Source organism: Macaca mulatta, chromosome 18 (genome assembly GCF_049350105.2).
Source record: "Macaca mulatta isolate MMU2019108-1 chromosome 18, T2T-MMU8v2.0, whole genome shotgun sequence".
NCBI lineage: Eukaryota > Metazoa > Chordata > Mammalia > Primates > Cercopithecidae > Macaca > Macaca mulatta.
In genome coordinates this window covers 59,557,739-59,578,449 of record NC_133423.1, presented here as the reverse complement: position 1 = coordinate 59,578,449, position 20,711 = coordinate 59,557,739, and positions in this window count along the sequence as shown.

The window sequence follows — 20,711 nt, the reverse complement described above, 5'->3', positions numbered from 1 at the left end:
CAGTTGATCTGTATTTTAGGAAAAATGTCTTTTGAGTGACATTTTTAGAACCTGAGGAGACCATGTTAGTGTGTTTATCAATATATACCGTAGGTATTTACTATGTCACATCTCTCCAGGGGGCTGTGTTCTTGCAGGTACATTCTGAATTTTTCAGATTCTAGATCATGAGACCTCATCATTGACCGATAAATTTGATACTGCCATCCCTTCAGGCCTTTGCAGAAGTCTTCCAGATAAACCTTCATTTTCTGAGCTCTGTGCTGAGCATTTGATAGTGAATTTTGTGTATTGACACTGATAGCGAGATGCAGTCTTAACATGTAACAATCACATTTAGTCAATACACCAAAGAGATGCAATGCACCAGAAGGATCATATTATCACCTGGCAAATGGTGACAGTTACTTTGAAGAGTTTTCCAATGTGATAAATACTGACACTGTGGATAGTGGATAAGTAGAATGCACAGAACCGTGTCGGGTAGTGCCTTCATCACGTCTCCACTTGGATGGCTCATAGGCATTTGAAACTTTACCCATCCACTTTCAGAATTCTCAACAACGATTTCTCTCCCGTCTAATAAGTGATACATCTACTCAGTTCAGAAACGTGCAGTCACCAGGAATTCCTTCATTTCTTTCATTCTCCTCACCCGCCTCCTCCTGGAATCTGTCATTGAGTTCTTTTCCATTCAGTCTTTGCCAACTCCTGCTTCATCCTCCCTTCACACCCCAGTGCCGGGAAAGCTTTTGTAACTTTCAAACTGGTCTTCCTTCTCTAAGTCTGGTTTTGGTAGATTCCCTTCTCTACCTAGCTGTTTAAGTTTTTTACACCATACATCGGAGGAGGTCTCCCTGTAGCTGAAAACCCGGCACAGGTTTTCAGTCCTGTTTTAGAACACAGCCCAAACCTCTCCGGCCACAAGTCTCCGATCCTGCAAAGCCCTGCATGTCCTGGCTCCTTTCTAGCCCCTCCTTCTTTTCTAGCCCCTCTTGTTCTAGCCCCTCCTTCTTTTCTAGCCCCTCCTTCTTCTCACACAGGCACAGCCTCGCTAAACTCAGGCCTCACTGGGTGTTTTGGGTTCTTGACATTTTTCAGTTCTTTCCCACTTTGAGGATTTTGCATTTGCTTGTGTCTCCTGTCTGAAAAGTATTTCCTTGTAACTTTCACTTGCTTGGTTTCTCTTCATTCTTTGGGTATCTTCTTCAGTATCTGCTCCTCAGAGAAGATTTCTAAGTTCACTCCAACTGGAATAAGTGCCCCGGTTACTTTCTGGCCCATTGCCCCATTTATTTCCCTGAAAACATTAATCATAGTCTGAAAATGTTTTAGTTACCTATTCACCTATTTGCCTGCTGTCTATTTCCTACTGTCTAGTACATTCAAGGTCAAGGTCTGTCTTGTTTAATTTATATTCCTGATTCTTCGCACAGTGCCTGGCACACAGAACATACTTGAAACGTATTTATTGAACGAATGTCTCTAATGAGTTTTGATGAGGAGAGTTGAGTGTGTACATGTCGGGTGTGTGCATGTAATGGAGAAGTTAAAGGAAGGAAGCATATCCTACAAAGGAGTAGGAGAAGAGATGGGAAAGCTTTGCATTAGCCTTGCAAAAAGACAGGTCAGCTGAGGGGCTGCCAACACAAGACTGATCCCTGAAACCTGGGTCAATGCAGAGATTAGAGGACTCCGCCTTATAACCCTGGCAGTTTGCCGGAGACCAGTCAAGTATGTACTGATTGGCGCCTAAGAAAACAGCACAATGTACTCATTCACATAGAAAAAATAAGAGAATCACAGCTCCAGGGTAAAACAGAGCACGGATCTTCAAAGCATCGTATGATGTGGCTGAGGTCACATCATATTCAATAAATGGAACAAAACTTCCACTTCCACATGTAAACAAACATTGAATTCCTAGGATCGAATTCACCATCCCCCTAATCTGCAATTTAATTTTACAAATTAAAGATGGAGCTTAAGGGACACATTTACCAGCTCCCCATAGATAGTGGGATGAAGCCCCATGGACGAGAATTTGACCCAAGCCCTTTGACTGCGCAGTGCTCAAATTGGGAGAAGAAAGCACATTTCTTCGTGAAAAGAAACTCACTGCCTTGGTCAAAACCGGACTTTGGCCGGACATGGTTGCTCAAGCTTGCAATCCCAGGACTTTGGGAGACCAAGGCAGGTGGATCACGAGATCAGGAGTTCGAGACCACCCTGGCCAACACAGTGAAACTCCATCTCTACTAATTTTGTAAAATACAAAAATTAGCTGGGAGTGGTGGCGGGTGCCTGTAATCCCCAGCTACTCAGGAGGCTGAGGCAGGAGAATCGCTTGAACCCAGGAGGCGGAGGTTGCAGTGAGCCAAGATCAAGATCGCACCACTCACTGCACTCCAGCCTGGGCGACAGAGCTAGATTCCATCACAAAAAACAAACAAACAGCCCTGGAGGCATGCAGGTAAAGTCGTTAAGCACATGGGCTCAATGAATAGCAATAACAGTAATGCCAGATAGCATTTCACAAGCAGTGTCATGTGCCAGGTACTGCATTAACCTACTTCCATGCACTCTCTCGCTTTAAACTCATAACACATCTATGAGGTACGTATGATTTTTGCTCTATTTTCATAGCAGAAAAACATGAAGTTAAGAGAGGTTTATTATTGTGCTGCAGATCATACAGTGAGTGTGGAAGGTGGGATATAACTTCTTATCTATTAACATTTAGAGTTAGAACTTCATTATCCCTTTTGATTTGCAAGGAAACCTCTTCATGGGGTAAGAGGACTTAGCCTCTGCCTGGGAAGCAAAAAAAAAAAAAGAAAAAGCACAAGAACATTCTTGATCTTACCAATTTCTAGGGAAAACATATCCTCTGAATTTACACCACACAGCATTTAATATATGATGCTGTAATTGTTTTTTGGCTTGCCTATTATAATGCAATCAACTTTAGGCCCTTGCAGTGGTCTCTCCTCCCTAGTCCTTAACACAGTGCCTGCATCTCAGCTGAAGGCAGAGGTTAGAGCTTGTTCTGAAACACTGATCCGTGAAAGTTTTTAAAAATTTGATTATTTCAGCCTTCCATTTGTATTAACTTGTTTACCAAAATAACTTATAGTCATTTCTGAGGAAACATTTTAAAGACGATCTTGCGTTGTAGTTCTGAAGGATGATCCATGAATAAACCTGACGTGGAGTGTCAGGGACTGTTTCCAGTTAAAAATGGCTGCCTTGAAAGAATCTGAAGAAGCTATTTACAAGTCTAAGAGAATAATGTTAATTTTAAACACTATTTAATTTTAAAGCATTGTCAATAAAACAACTGAGAAATTGGGGGAAAAGAAAATAAGAACAAAAGAAGGCAGAGAAATTGATTCTATCTTGGAACTGTCACGTGGGGGAAATTTCAAAACAGGATATTGAAGGTTTTAGAAAATTCATCATGCTCATTACTCCCATTTTCAGGTAAAATGCAAACTAGATGCAAGCAGGCTTTTAAAACATCATTTTATGTGTCTAATAGGCCAGAACTACTGAAGCAGATCAGATCTCTCATTTTAATATGCATTTACGCATTTAAAAATTTATATTATTGACTATGTTGAATGCCGCGACTTCTGGAGAACCATTATGGCTCACAGGATAGCTTTTTATTTGGCATTGTATCAATTTGGAGCTCAGAATGTCATGATCTTAATGCAGATAAGAAGTATACATATGAGAAGTGGTATGGAGAGAAAGGTAAGGTGCATATGCAGTTGGCAATTTTCAAATGTCATAATTTTAGCCCTAAAAAAAAAAAGAGAATGTCCTGCTCCCTGGTCTATGCCAGGCACTTCCACTTGCACGCCCTGCACTTCTCCTTTGCTTGCTGCAGTGCTGTAGACTGTGGAGGACTATTTGCCCCACGTGTAAATATCACCCGGAGCTAATTTACATTGTAGGCTCTGGGTCCAAGAGGGAGAAACACTTAATTTTATTAATAGAGTAGATTTTAAATCTCTCTACAGGAGGCCATAGAACACCCCAAAGGCTAATTTATGCTATGGAGAGATGGCAAATCAGAAAAGCCCCAGTGCATTTTTGCCCCCCTCAGAATCTGCTCCCAATGAAAGCTACTACTAGTCCGATTGGCTTTGAGCATCCTCTGTTTGAACACTGGAATTGTTCTCCACCGGATGTACAAATACCTTAAGCCCCTGAGGTTTACAAGAGGAATGCTAATGCGTGGTGTAAGCCCCTCTGAAACAAACAGAGCTGGGATAATAATTTCGTAACCTCATGTTGACATAACCCACCAGCTTGCTGAAGAGCCCCTTCATGTAGAGGAAACAGAGAAACTATAATGATTTTCAGATACAGTTGACAAGAGACCATTTAGTAAACTTTTATTTTTTTTTAACTAACAGTATGCAGGGATGTTGTATTCTAGGCTGCTACTAATAATCTCATCAGAATGCAAAAGCAGCGACTGTGTTATAAAACCAATGATCTGTTATATTCTGCAAGAATTTACAAAAGCCTAATGTCATTTACTACACCATGAGAACCATACTTGGATTAAAAAAAATAAAACACAACAGAATTCAAAAACTGATTACAGCTGACGAAAAAACAAACTATGTGCGAATGTAGTGCTTTAAAGGTGTAACATACCACAATTAAAGACGTGAAGCAGTGATGACTTCAGAAGGGAAGGAATTGGCATTTGGGAAGGTAGGAATGTGCTACATCACTTAGGACACTTTGGAATCAGGGCATCCATTCAAGGCCAGGATTCACCTGGTCGGTGCTAAATATGTGTTACTGGCTTAGGCTGCAGGAAACTTGCAGGCTCAAAAGAGTTTCCTTTATTCTTCACTTTTTCAGCAGCATTTTTGACAAAAGCGTATCTGTAGCAGTTTTAAATACAGATTTTAAATGCTTTAAAAGGGAAGAACCCTTTTCAGGGACATTTGGAATAAAGTCATCTGAAAAGTCAGTGGCAGGGATGTCAGGATGTCTATGTAGCTGGGACACAGACAGCCTTACCCCCGTCTCAGCTGGTAACCTGTGATAGGTTGAAAAACAGAAGCAAACTTCCCTGAGCCCAACATGCTCCATGCTCTCAAAGGTTTCATGGATTCAATTGTGGCAGTCTATGGCATCTTAACTTTAAAAATTGCTTTCTTTGATGCCCAAAGCAAATTCTTCTGCATTTTGTTCAGTGATTTTAGAAAACAGCTTTCAGAAGGATACCTACCTTTTTGCCTATCTATCTATCTATCTATCTATCTATCTATCTATCTATCTGTCTATCTAATCAAATCTATCTCTACCTGTCTGCCTATCTATTGCAATTTCTATAATCTTTGAAAGAAATTTATTTATTCTTTCCTTTTCAAACTCAGTCTGTTGGAAGCATGTTTATCTCCAGGATGGACTTGGCAGAATGTGAGGAACACAGAATGTGAGAAACACTAAAAGACATTTTTCACAGTACTGCTAACCAGCTTTCAGCAGATTCCTTGCAACATTTGTATTCCTGGATGTCCTTGAAGGTACACTTGGTCTTGCAAACTTGCAGGGAGTCATTTGGAAGTGTTGACTTAGGCGCCTGTAAGACATCTGGTAATAATGAAGATGGAGCTTTTAATGCTTTGGGATTTTATGAATGAGTTATAGTACAGTCACTGATGAATCATTAAAGTACATCTCTACAGGAGGAGATCGCCCATATTTCTTGACTGCTGGGAAGTTGCACATATTGTTAGTTGTCCAGAAAGAAAGTGAGATCTGCTAAGTCTGAATTCCCTGCAGAGCAGCTAGTTTGAGAACCAAATGAAAGTAACATTACATTTCAGGAGAGCCTTGTTCACTAGAGATATGTATGTTTTATAAGAGAGCTAGGTCTGTTTATTAGTGAGCCAGAATCGCACAGGGCAATGGTTAATTGTGAAGAACAGGCTCTTTGCCTCTGCTCATGCCACTGACTTTCCTGATGAATGACTGGAGGAGTCAATGTCTGTCTGGTGACCTTCCTCAAGAACAGCCCCAATGCGCCCCTCTTCATGATGTTCCCTAATCTTCACAGGTGAAATTAATGAATTCGCTGTTATGTGCCTGTAGCACTATACATATAATTATCTTAGATCTCTTAACTGTCTTATAGTATGCCCATACATGTACTTATGTGTTGGTTTATCCTGCTAGACTATTCCCGCCTCAGTAAATATTATTTTCCATTCACAACATACAGCTAAGGTCCTGACATATAATAGGTATTCAGTAAATGTTTAGCAAATAAATAATTACAAAAGAATTTAAGTAGAAATCAAGCTTACAGGAAGAGATAAGAAAACAATATCAACAATTTAATAAGTCTGAACTGACTGTGAATCACCTACTGTGAATCACCTAAGTAGTAGGTTTACAAGATTCTTGTCCTCCACAAGGAAGAAAAAATTTAAAAATAAACATCTTTTTCTTCATTCCAAAATTCTGTTGTGTTACAGCTGAGGGACAGGTCCTTTTCTCAGTCTAATAGGTAATCAACAATTTAGACATTGGAAGCAAAAAGCTTCATTTGTTCTCATTAAGATAATATCTATACACACAATAAAATTATTGGTCTTTTTTGAAAACTGTGAGGGAGTTTGAAAAGAGTGATGTAAATAGATTTAGTAATTCCTTTGTTTAACACATTTGCATCTGCTATGTGCCCAGCCCTATATTAGGTATTGAGGGTTAAGGGATGAACTAAACTGATCTGGTTCCTGCTCTCTAGGCTGTAGAAGATGGCGAGTGCTGTGGACTGCAAAGAAAAGATTGCTGAAGTGTCATGTGATGACAATTGTGGTAAGTGCTATGCTTGAAACAGTTAGATACTTTTATAGCACTCGAGAGGGGATTCTGACCTGGAGAGGAGATATCTTCACTGAGGAAGTGATAATTAAACAGAAATTAGAAAGATGGTGGTGGTGTGAGGACAGGGGCATTTAGAGAAAGTGTGATGAAAAGCAAGGTGACACAGGCAGACAAACAGCATATTTGCACATGAGTCTGGTCCATTTGAAGAAGGCAAGGATGGGGATAGGCAGTAAGACTCCAATACAGTGAGTGAGGGTGAGCATGATGTGAACTGAGAATAGAAAGCTGGGCAGGCAGCACTTTGGGAGGCTGAGGCAGGGGGATCACTTGAGGTCGGGAGTTTGAAACCAGCCTGGCCAACATGGTGAAACTCTGTCACTACTAAAAATACAAAAATTAGCCAGGCATGGTGGTGGGCACCTATAATCCCAGCTGCTTGGGAGGTTGAGGGAGGAGAATCATTTGAACCCAGGAGGTAGAGGTTGCAGTGAGCCGAGATTGCACCATTGTACTCTAGCCTGGGCAACAGAGCAAGACTCTGCCAATAAGAAAAAGAAAAAGAAAGTTGGGCAGGATCATTTCTTTCAAGGGATGAAAGGCCATGCTAGGGATGTGACAATGGATAAGACCATGGGCAACATGCATCCCATACAAATACAGCTCTAAGCAAAGTCCCCTAGCTACTTTCCTCCAATCAGACAGCCACTCTACTCCCGCACATCTATCCCTTTGTATATAACAAATCCAGTGCTACAAAAGGAATTGGAAATTGGGGGATTATTTTAAGAAAGAAAATGATATTCAAATTTGAGTTTTTGGAAGATTTCTCTAACGAGCATTCTGAGAACATGGCAGAAAAGAGAAAGGGTCAGAGTAGAGAGAAAGTGAACAAGTGAGGAATGGCTCACACTGGGGTGGTTGAGAGGGAGATGAGTAGAGGGAAATTGGTGAATTAGTGGTATATTTTGAAAGAATAATCAACAAATATGGATGTCAAGGATGATTGCTAGGGTTCTGTCATGAGCATATGAGTGGCTACTGAGCCAGTTATTAAAGCGGAAACACTTGAGAAAGAATAGTTTGGGATGGAAACATAGTAAGATAGTAAGTTTGGTTTTTGAAATTGTGTCGTTTGAGATGCCTGTGGAACATCCAAGTAGAGGGATCAAGAGAGAAATGGGACATAAATTGAAAGAATGAGAATAGAAATTAACATGGAAACAGGAATTTAGGAATCATAGGCTTATAGAGAAAATACAAGAACTATTGCTAGAAATTAGAGTATTAACACAGCTTCTTCTTTGGATCATAATAGAGAGTGTGGGGGAGAAAGGAGAAATATGAGATTCTCTAAGAAGTGATAGAGGTAGTTTTACTTTGTACATGTTATTAAAATGTATTTGCTGATTTTTTTGGTCATAACACCTTTTGGCCTTTTTCTGTCTATTGTTGGCTGCATTTTAATGATATTTACAAGGTGTTTTACACTGTACTAACACTAGCAAGTACAAGACTTTTCTCATTTTTCTGAAGATCATACAATACTAAAACCATTAGAAAAGTATAAAAGTCATTCTTAAATGGTTGAACATGGATAATCAATGAAATATCCATTTGGAAAAGTAAGATATGTGTCAGAGCTAGATATATATGGAAATCATGTATCTGTATGCATGCACATCTTTATTGCTCTGTGGGTATATATATACACATATACACACATATATACACATATACACACACACACACATATATATATATATACTCACACACTTATACATACACAGAATCACTAAGTCAGATGTTATTGCTTTATATATTGATGATGAAGTTCAGAGAGGATACGTGATGGCACATGGTTAGCGAGAGGCTGAAGGCAGGCTTGAAATCTCCAGGCTCAGAGTTCTTTCTACTTTATTCCTTCTAAGCGAAACAGCCGAAATTAGCAGGTCCTCATGCACGTTAAGCACCTTCATCTTTATCACAGGTCTCTGAGGTTAGCAGATTTACAGTGTGGTAGGTAAAGTGAGATCTTCTGACTGCTACTTGTATCCCACACTCAAGGAACATTCTGAGCACATGCAGAACTGGCCTTGGACTTGTACTGAATCTGTGCATGGAAGTTATGGAATTGAAGTCAGGGTGTGCTTTTCATGAGGTGCATTCTGATAACAGTGAAAGCATAGTCAGAAGGACCTGGGCCAGCATACTTACAGTGGAACACATCAAGATGATTTGCCACCTTCCAAAGGCCCAGCCTTTTGATATTACATGCCTAAGTGAAACTTCTCTCCTGGGGTTGAATTTTTAAGAACATAGGAATGAGTAGATTCACTAAGCATATGGAGCACAATACATAGGAGACTAGGAAGGAAAACCAGAAGAAAAGGAAACAAACACTGTTCGAGTTTTAGGAACTTTGGAAGGTGAAAGTGTAGGGCAGATGAGAAAATAATAATGATGATGTTGATAGTGATGATGATAGGAAGGAAGAGGAGGACCCAGTACATTCATACAATATATTTCTGTTTTAAATCATCTGCTCACCGTTGACCTAGAATCATGCTGCTGGTAGTTAGGATGCATTTACAGTATTAACCTTTGGTTTCTACAGTGTACATTAGCCTTTGGTTTCTACAGTTCACACCCCATGTGATTGTGGGTGTTAGACTCACTAGGATGAGAGCAGGGTCATGGTATCCCTCATACTCTATTCCCTGAAGGAAAGCAGGTCTGGCTGTCTTCCACTGGAAAACAGATTTCTCCCACAATGAGTTCATTTTAGCTGTCAGCAATGGAGTATCTAAGCATCTCTCTTTGTATGCAACATTGCCGGCAGGATGCCCACCCACCTCCACAGGGGATAAGAATCCCCAATGGGGGAGAAAAGGCTGCTTCCAAGTGAGTGAAGCAGCTGTTGTTTTACACAGAAATGTCAAAAGCACAAGCAAATTTCTCATCACCAATTGGTGGTGTCATGGCCAAGGAAATACTTTGTGATTGTTATGTGGTTTTGGGAGAAGCAACTGGTTTTATGAGATTTACATTATAAGCTACATCTGAAAAGTAAACCCTTCATTACAATTTATTTTACTGCTAATGATAGAATTTGAATGTGGGATGTGGAAGGTGAGATTCAATTAGCCACGTATCTTTGAAACTTAAAAAATCATGTTGTCTTTTATTTATTTTTTTTAGTAGTTGAATGAGTATAAATATGTCCAGTGATTCTGAATATTAAAAATTATATGATCTTTTAATAATATATTTCTAGTATGTAAAATTTTGTCATTTCCCAAAATGAGTCTCAAGTATCAAGCATTTGAGGCAGTTTTCCAAATGCAAAGAAATATAAGCCATATGTCATTGTGTCCTTATGCTGACCTTTAATTTATTTATATGTTTATCCGCCCACCTGTCTGTAATCTGTCCATTCATCTATGCATCCATCCATCATCTAACAGCTATTGATTAAGGACCTCTGTAGCCGATGTACTGTATTAGACATTATAGGACATTGAAAGTGACATAACTCCTATTCTGTGTCATTTAGAAGCTTCAAATTATATTGACTATTCATTTGTAGCATAAAGAAGAGTGAGCTGCTTTATCACTGCAGCAATTATATTTTAAAAATAAAGAAAATAAAACAAATGGAGTTTCCCACCCAAGGCATGGAGACACAGACACCAAGTCTTACCATAGATGTGTGGCCAATCCCTATATCCCTTTTATTACAAGCCTGGAAATGACAATAAAATACATGAACTTGAGAGTATATAAAGGCTGTAAGTTAGCCATAATTTATATTATAAGAAAATTACATAGTAGTTCAACATAAAGAGATGAAATCTAACATATGAAGTTATGTTCCACATTGTAAATATCTCTGGTGTATATCCTGATTACCTGATAATGATGAAAGTAACAAGGTAACTTGGCAGTTAACATGTCAGTAAAGTAAATAATCAAAAACTGTTCTTGAAATTGCACTTGGGATTGAAATATTTTGAGTTGGTATCTTCTTCAGTGGTCATAGCTCTCAGCATCCGGTTAAAAAAACAGAAGCCAAGTGGGACTGGCTGGAACAGGACCCCCATCCAGCTCATCAGAGCTCTTTCAGCTGTGCCTCTCACAAAGCTATTTTATGCAACATGTTTCACTGCCAAGAGCAAATAAGAAAACTGATCTTAGCCCAAGCTGGGGCATAAGGATCTTGTTTTAAAGCTCATCCTTCTGCATTTTTTTCAAACTTCCTTTCTCTACCCTACTCCACTTCCTATCCAAACCCTTTTCCCTTCCCATCACTCATTTCCTAAATAGGACCCCTTGTACCTTCACATCAATATGCACTGCAAGAGCTTCCTTATCTCCCATTTAACTGTGTCCTATCAACATAGTTTTTTAACTTAAAGTATTTGTTCTTATAGGATTCGTAGGTTATCTTGGGCTAAAACAACAGCAAGATTTGGCTCATAGGAGAGTAAATCTTGGGGTCTGTTTTAAATGGCTAACTATTTTACTTAGTCTGCAGTAGGCCTTGAACTCTAGGCATGTGTGCCACAAATACCAATAATAGATAAGAGTTTGTCAGATTTTCCAGAATTCAGGGGAAATGCTTTTATTCAATTTTGTACATGATCAAAATTGACGTTGACGTCTTAGTAACATAAACACATGCTCTGGACACTGCATGCACACAAACACAGGAGCTCAAGCCCATCCACCTCTTCTCATTTTACTATTTCCCCAGCTCAGCATGCCCATCTCACTATGGTTCCAGAGCCCACAAGAGTGCGTGTCCTGTTTTCTCTCTGTTTCACCCACAGATCACATGGGTTCTACTGGAAGATGTTTTCCCAAATGAATACTCATAAAGTTGCCACAAGATCTTCCCATTTGACGACCTCTGAGTGTTTTTCTTTCTTAAAAAAAAAAAAGGAGGAGCTTTAATAGCTGCTTTAAGTTTATCTTCCCTGGATTCTTAATTATATTAAATACCCATATATTTCCCCCCTGAGTATTCATTTAGAAAGAAGGTTTTGTAATAGTCACATTTAATTTATCAGGGTGTAATAATTTGTGTTTCCCAATCATCTTGCCGACTTTGGTTCATTATACTATTGTTTCACATGAGTAAGTTAGCAAAGTTTGGATTGATTGACTCTAATTAACTAAAACTGGTTCCAGGCTGTGCATCTATTGTCATGGTAGCTAGCCGCAAAGCCCTAAACTGCTCAGCAATGTGATATAAGGTAATATTGATTTGAAAACTGTGGATAATATGTAACCTTGGGCTTATCACTGTTTGTGAGACAAACTTAAAAAAAAGGGTGGGGGAAGAAGAGGCATTAGGATGAATTTAAGGACACTTGGGAGTATAAATCAGAGTTTACAGTGGGTTTCCTTTTTTTTCTGTCTGGAGAAAATAACAGATGTGTTGAACTACAAATGAATTCAAAGTTTAGCTGTAGGAAGACTAAGGATTTCATGGTTTCTGAAACTGTGAATGGGCTTGCTGACAAAAGTCTAAGATCTACTAAAAAAAAAAACTATGGGGAGACTTCAATTTTGGTAGAGGAAATCTCAAATTTTCTTATTGAAAAAGAGGAGTGGTTGGAATTTGATCTTTTCTCTATTGCTGATAGTTTACAGTCAATCATAATCTTTACCTGAGGGGAGAAAAAAGGTTTTTGAGAATATGACCACCTGGAAAAAGGATTGCATTTACAGCCTGTAAACATGAACAAACGCTACTCTTCCAGGTCTTGCTATTTAGTGCTGGACAAAAAATCAAGTTAAAAAACTTGAATAGGATGCTGTAAGAGAGATTCATTGATGAACTTCTAGCTTTCCTATGCCCGTGCTGCAGTTTCTGTTGTGCCTGTTTTCACATAGTAGTTAAAATCTGATACATTTGATTGCTGTTGCACACTTTTTCAGTTCCATCTTCTTTACTTATAGAGCTTCAGCTATTTTCCATGACACTCTTATCAACTGAGCTGTCTTCCCCTTCACTCTTTCGTTCCTCACCAACTTTAACAGAACAGCCTTTATGTCCTGGCAGATGGATGAAGTGGAAGTTTAACTCATGTACTACAGAGTCTTGCTTTAGAAGTGCACTGTCAGAGAAACAGAAAACTCCAGTTTATTCAGCTGCTTCCTTCGTTGGCACTGTGCTTAAGTCTTTTCAGAAACTGGGGACAGGCAATTTTTATGTCAGAGTCTTCTCCATTGGATGGTTTTTCTTTTAATGTTTTGTGATTGTTGTGGCCATGTGAGAATCAACGTCCAAACATCACAGAGAAAGAAGCTGCATTCATCAGGTTCTCCAGAGAAACAGAACCAATAGGATGTGTATATACATATAAAGAGAGATTTATTTTAAGGAATTGGCTCATGTGAATATGGAGGCTAACAATGGTTAGTCCTAAATCTCCATGGTAGGCTTAGCAGGCTGGAGATCCAGGGAAGACCTGATGTTGCAGTTCAGGTCTCAGGGCCAATTGCTGGAGAATTCCCTCTTGCTCTGGGAAGGCCAGTCTTTGGTCTTTTCAGACTTTCTCTGATTGGATGAGGCCCACATGCAAAATGGAGATAAATCTGCTTTACTTAAAGGCCACTGATTTAAATGTAAGTCTTACCCAAAAACACTCTTACAGAAACATGAGATGACATTTGACCAAATATCTGAGCATGAGGGCCCATCCAAGGTGAAATATAAAATTAGCCATCACAGAGCCCAGCACCCAGACAGAAGCACAGACCTCTTAGTGATGGCTGAGGAGCCAGAGGAGAGGAAGATGGGAAGGAGAGTAGCACAACTTTATATCTGGAAAGAGAAAAAGGAGTCATATGTCTGCTCATTCTGAAGTATTTCAAATTATCACCACACAAACATGTTCCATGCAACACACACCTGTCTTTTTGGCTGAATATCTTAGCAACAAGGTGTCCTCACATCCTTTTGTTCTTAGGTACAGGTAGAGATCATGGTAGTTCTGAAGCAGTGGGCCACCAGGGGCAATGTGGCGAAATGGGAGACATTAAAGGCCTGCTCAGTTTCCTTCTGCTCTTACTCCCTCTAATGGCAGGGGGTTGATACATCTACCCCCGAGAATGTCTGCTCTGCCCTTCTTTCTAGAATTCAAAACAGCAGTCCAAGAGATCTCTGCCATGTTTATAGATTCCCTGCCTCCTTAGTACCAGTTGCAACAGATTCACTTCTTGCCAAATAGAAAACAGGTATAATATTATTTTTGCAAGTAAAATATTTATATTAACCTCAATAATCAAACAACAAACATTCTTTAAGTCCTTAGTAGGTATCCAGCACTGAAGGGAATGCAAAAGAAAAAACCTATTTCCGGCCTGTAAGAAGTGTATAATTTTTCTGGGAAGGAAGTCTAATCCATGGCAAATTAATAGAATTAATAGACTTCATCCAGTTATTAGTGGGGCAATTTCCAATAAAAACTCTATTGGAGTTTATAGATGGTGAACATAAATATGAGATGGAATGGCTCACCTCTCTTTGTTGCTAAACTTGAATGTATGTTGCAAAAATTGAGTGGTATTGTTTAAAATGGGTCAAGAATTTGCTTATTCTTACTCACACCTCTCCGGTTTCTTCCAATGATTATATGTCTTTCTGCTGTCTTTTATTTCGATTTACTTCATTAGCAGTCAAATTTATCAAAACTATACAGAAACACCTAAGAATGGTTTTTCGATAGAGAAGATTTGGCACTTCTGCCTGTAAAATAGAATACGTCTCTATACTTGTAAACATTTAGTTTACCTTCTGAGGGAGAATCCCAGTTTTTCTGCAGATTGCAACTATTATTAGCAGACGAATCTTGAATATCAGTTTTATCAACATTCTCCTTTAGCTTTTACTTAAAGAAGAAAAACAGACCATATCTAGAAATTATCCTGTAGGAACTCTGCCTTTCTAATAATTTCTGGAAACCTGAGAGTATTCCGGGTTCCCTGAGATGACAAATTTATTGCCACACCCTCTATTTGCCTAATCCTCACACAAGACAGGATGACCCTTGTGGCAGAAAACAGTTTCAGGGAGATTGACTCTTAACTGAAGGGTAAAGATGTTCACTGAGAGACCTGAGTCCTTACAGTGGGACAATTAATAGGGCAGGCACTAAGGTCATTGATGTAATACTCTAAGGTTGAACCTGGAAAAAAAGCACCAAATGTCACATTTGTGGGACAAACAAAACAAAGTCAGTACTGGATAGTGAGCAGTATACAAAGGGTTAATAGAGGATGAGATTAGGTCTGAGGGAAGTCCCAGGAGGGGAGCTAAGAACTCAGACTTTGAGAGTGGACCGGACACTGGTAGAGTAGTCTTGCCTTATCTTTGCAAGTATCCCATAGCGGATACTTGCAAAGACACCCAGCAGATGCCTGAAAGTGCAGGTAGTACAGAACCCTATATATACTATGTTTTTTTCCTATACATACATACCTATGATAAAGTTTAATTTATAAATTAGACACAGGAAGAGATTAACATCAATAATATAATGATTACAATCTACCGTCATAAAAGTTGTGTGATTGTGGTCTCCACGGTCTCAAAATATTTTATTGTTCTGTACTCACCCTTCTTCTTTGATCTGTAGGTCTGTTAACCAAGGCAGCTGCTAAGTGACTCAGAGGTGGGTAGCATAGAAAGCATGGATAGGCTGGGGCCAGACACAGTGGCTCTCGCCTGTAATCCCAGCAGTTTGGGAGGCCAAGGCGGGAGGATCATGAGGTCAGGAGATCGAGACCATCCTGGCTAACACGGTAAAACCGCGTCTCTACTAAAAATACAAAAAAATTGGCCGGGCGTGGTGTCAGGCGCCTGTAGTCCCAGCTACTCGGGAGACTGAGGCGGGAGAATGGTGTGAACCCGGGAGGCAGAGCTTGCAGTGAGCCGAGATCGCGCCACTGCACTCCAGCCTGGGTGACAGAGCGAGACTCTGTCTCAAAAAAAAAGAAAAGAAAAGAAAAGAAAAGAAAAGAAAAGAAAAGAAAAGAAAAGAAAGAAGGAAGGAAGGAAGGAAGGAAGGAAGGAAGGAAGGAAGGAAGGAAGGAAGGAAGGAAGGAAAGAAAGTGTGATTCGAAGGGAGGCGGAGGTTCTCCTTTCTATAACACCACTCACAGATAGTCATCCAGTATCTGCTACAAACCCACCGGTGAGAAGGAGCTCATGATTTTTAAAAATCACAGTGTTTGCTAATAAATTATCCTTTAACTTTGAGAACCTAGCACAATAAACGACAAATTATAGTTGCTCAATAAATATTTATTGAATGGATGAATAAACGTTTCATCACCAATTGACAGTGTTTGTCCATATATTATTTGATCTAGCTAGATAATAAATCTACCTCCCATATCCAACCCTTAAATGGAATAAAAAAAGACTGTGTTTCGTATAGGCCTCTGTTTTCCAAGCTATGTCCAGTTTCTTCAACTACTTCCCATATATCAAGATGTGTAAGTTTTTCACTGTCCTTGGTACCTTCTGGTCATGTGTTGGATTTTAAGTGCCTCTCATGGAATATGTGACCTAGGATTAAGCCTGTCCGCACATGTGCTCTCAGCAGCACACAGCACATACAAGGAACACAAGCTGATGTCGTTTTTCTGCTTCTGCTCTGGGCTTTTCTAATTTAGTAAATTGGCTGTCACATCACTAAAAATAGGAAGTTTGAACTTAGGCTCCCTTTTTTTTTTCTCTCTCTCTGAGGTTATTTTGCTTACCACAAATGAAGGCCACAGAAGCTAAATATATGTCTACTTGAATGATGACTTTATAGCAATAAAATGAGCCCACAGGGGCTAATGACTCTGTAATCAGCTTTTTTCAACCACTTTTTATATTGGGCATAATTTTCTCTCTCTCTGAGAAATTCTACATCATTTATCACCAGACTAACATGAGCAAAAGAAAAAAGGCATGAGCTGAGAGATTAGAGGCCATGGCCTGTCTGCTATGAGATCAAAATGGTAAATTTGCCCAGAGGGGACTATTCGATTTTGGATACGAGTGCAGTAGATGCTCATGTTCTGTTCTTTTTTAGTTCAAAATTCTCATTTTGGCATTGATTTAAGAAGTTAGGTTTTAAGAAGAATTTATTTTGTTTGTAGTTTAAAAATGATGAGTCAATAGTACACCAACACAGGTCCTTTTTTACAAATTATTTTCATTGGTCAGTGCCACCTCCTTGTTGCCTTCCAAGGAAGTTTATCAAATCCCTCCTGTTGACCTGCTCGAAAATCAGTCTTTGGTAATCTTGAGAGTAGATGCTTTCTTGGGGGTCATACTATTAACATTTTCGTGTGCTTGTGCTCCGGAAAACACCATTTGAGAAACATCTTTTTTCCTACCTATTATACCAAATTATTTCAATTCTCCTTCTATGGCTTGAAGCTGAGCCTTCTCCTTTGGCAACTATTCCTTTCCCAGAGCTCGTTGCTTTGGGGCCTGGCTCATAGCTGATTGCACTGAATATTCTCTGCTTATTCCTCCCAGATCTACTCTCTACCCTTCTATTGCCTGCTCCCTGCCTTGGGTGCTGACCTGTACAGATTACATCAATGGGCCCTCATGCTTCTTCCTCCCTCTCTTCCTTTAGGTATAGGAGTGGCAATAGCTCTACTCCTATTAGCCCAGGATTTCTGCACTATCCCTTATGGCTCCTCTACAGCCTACTCATGACTTTGCATTCAGTGCTTTGTACATAAACCTTCCTTGCATTATTCTAATTTGATAATTAGGTCCCATTTGTCCCCTTATCTTGGATGATTACAGCATTCATTCATTTGTTCTGTTTTTGGATTTTTAGTTATTTACCTTAAAAAATATTTTATCTTCAATTTCATTTTTTCACCTTCAAAAATTTATTGGTAAACATTGTATATATTCAAGGGATACAATGTGATGATTTGAAGATTTGAAATATGTATAAATCGTGTAATGATTATTACAATCAAATTAATTAACACATCCATCATCACCTATGCTATACGTTAGATTCCCAAAACTAGCTCATCTTAAAACTAACAGTTAGTACCTTTTGACCAAAATCTCCCCATTTCTCCCATCCCTCAGCCCCTGGCAACCACCATTCTACTCTCTGTTTCTATGAATTCAACTTTTCTAGATTCTACACATAAGTGAGGTCACACAGCATTTATCTTCCTGTGTCTGGCTTATTTCACTTAGCATTATGTCCTTCGGGTTCACCCATATTGTTGCAAATGGCGGGATTATCTTCTTTCTTATGGCTGAATAACATTCCATTATATATCTACATCCATATCTCTCATTGTCTTTATCCATTCATCCATTGATGTATACTTCAGTTGATTTCATATCTTAGCTATTGTGAATAATGCTGCAATGAACACAGGCATGCAGTTATCTCTTTGAGATATTAATTTCATTGCATTTGGATATATCTCCAGAAGTAGCACTGCTGGATTATATGGTAGTTCTGTTTTCAATTTGTTGAGAAGCCTCCATACGTTTTTCCGTTTTGGTTGTTAGAATTTACCTTATCACCGTTAGTGTACAAAGGTTCCCTTTTCTCTACACCATCACTAATACTTGTTATCTGTTGTCTTTTTGATAATAGCCATCCTAACAGGTGTGAGGTGATAACACATTGTGGTTTTAATTTGCACTTGTCTTAAGATTAGTGATGTCGAGCACCTTTTCATACACCTGTTGGTTATTCGTATGTCTTTGGAAAAAAATGTCTCTTGAGGTCCTTTGACCATTTTTTAATTGGATTATTTGGTATTTTGCTATTGAATTGTGTGAGCATTTACTTAATTACCTACTCATTTATGTTGTAAATATTTATACATTATCTACTATTTACCAGTCATCCTGCTAAATTTCACAAGAACTCATTTTCGACCAAAAAGTCAACATACTTTAAATAAATCTAACCCATGAAATCCTTATCTAAGTTGCCTCATGTCATATTGGGACAAAGACCTGCAGTTGGGAGACAGGTAGTATCAGTACTATCAATCATCTCAAGGTATGTCTGATACTATTGTGACACTGATAAGAGCTTCTTTTCATATCAAGTAATTCTTTTTTTTTTTTTTTGTTCACTTAGGCCAAAGTACAAGTAACAAATCTTATCATCTTGAATCAAAAGATTTATAGAAACAGAAGAGAAGAGTTCTGTTGGTGTCGATAACTGTAGTTGGCCATTCGTGTCTAGCCACACATTTTTTTTTTCATAATTCCTGGATCTCCCCTTTGGCCACTAACTTGGCTTCTGGGGCACTTATAAAGCACCTTCCAACAAAAAGTTTTTGTGGTACTTGCAGATTTTTGTTTTCTTGTTTGTTTTTGCTGTAGACATCAGCAAAAGAATAAGATGTTTTCACTCCTTAGATCTTCCCTTGTGTCTGTTTAAGAAGAGGAATCTTCACTTATTTGGGTAACAGCAGAGTACAGTTTACTCTCAGGGAAAAAAGGACCGAGTCCTTTCATTTGGGGTTTCCTCTGGTTTTGGTTGTAATACAATATCATTGCTTTATGGAAGCAATGGTGAAGAAGAATTTAGTTTGTAAAAAAGCAATCTTCGGCTGCATTAATAAAAGTTAAGTGACAAAATTAAGGGATGTGAAGGTTCTGCTGTTCAATGCAGTGATAAGAAAATTACTAGGGTTGTCTTCTCATAATATCATTTTAATGAGGAAATAAAACATTTGTCACATCTCAAAACGAGGAGCATAATGCTAGTCAAGGTTCTGAAGAGCATATCACATGAGAAACCTGTGAAACAAAAGGAAGATGTAAAATAACGGTTTTAAAATATGAAGAATTGAATTTGTTTTGTATAGATCCATAAATGAGAATTTTCTCTCTTTCTCTCTCTCTCTCTCTCTCTGTGTGTGTGTGTGTATATTTTTTCCTCCAAAGTGGAGGAATTACTTCTCAATTCATTTTATAAGGCCAGAATTAATCTGATACCACATTCTGGATGACATTTCAAGAAAAGTATAGACCAATATTCTTCATGAGCATAGACACGTTTTAGACAGTCAAATCCAGCTCTCTCTTTTCCTCTCTCTCTCTCGGTGTGTGTGTGTGTGTGTGTGTGTATATATATATATCTATGATAATATATCATGACGAGATAGCATTGATCCCAGAAATGCAAAGTTGGTTTAACATTTGAAAATCCAAAAAAGAAAATCCTTATGATCATCTTACTGGATTCAGAAAAAGCGTTTGATAAAGTCCAACATCTATTCCTGACAAAGGAAAAAAAACTCCAATCAAACCAGGATTAGAAAGGAGCTTACTCATTCTGATAAAAGCATCTATGGAGAACCTGTCGCTAGCATCATGCTTAGGTGAAAGATTAAATGCTTTCCTCCTAAAACTAGGAAGAAGATAAGGATATTCACTCTTACCACTATGTTCAACATTGCTTGAAAGGCTCAAGCCAGTGTAATAAATCAAAGAAAGGAGAGTCATCCAAGTTGGAAAAAGAGAAGTAAAACTCTCAATTTCCATTTCTACATGATTATTTATGTAAATAATTATATGCAATTTATACAAAATCTAAATATTAAGTGGATTTTTCAGGGTATAAATACAAAAGTATTTATATATACTGGTAATGTGCTATTGCAAATTAAAAATTTTAAATATCACATATGTTATAGTACAAAAAGCATAAAATATTTAAGGATAAATTTGACAAAATGTGTGAAAGATCTGTGCACCAAAAACTATAAAACATTCCTGGGAAGAATTTAAGAAGAGCTAACCAAATGGAACGATGTATTGTTTTTGC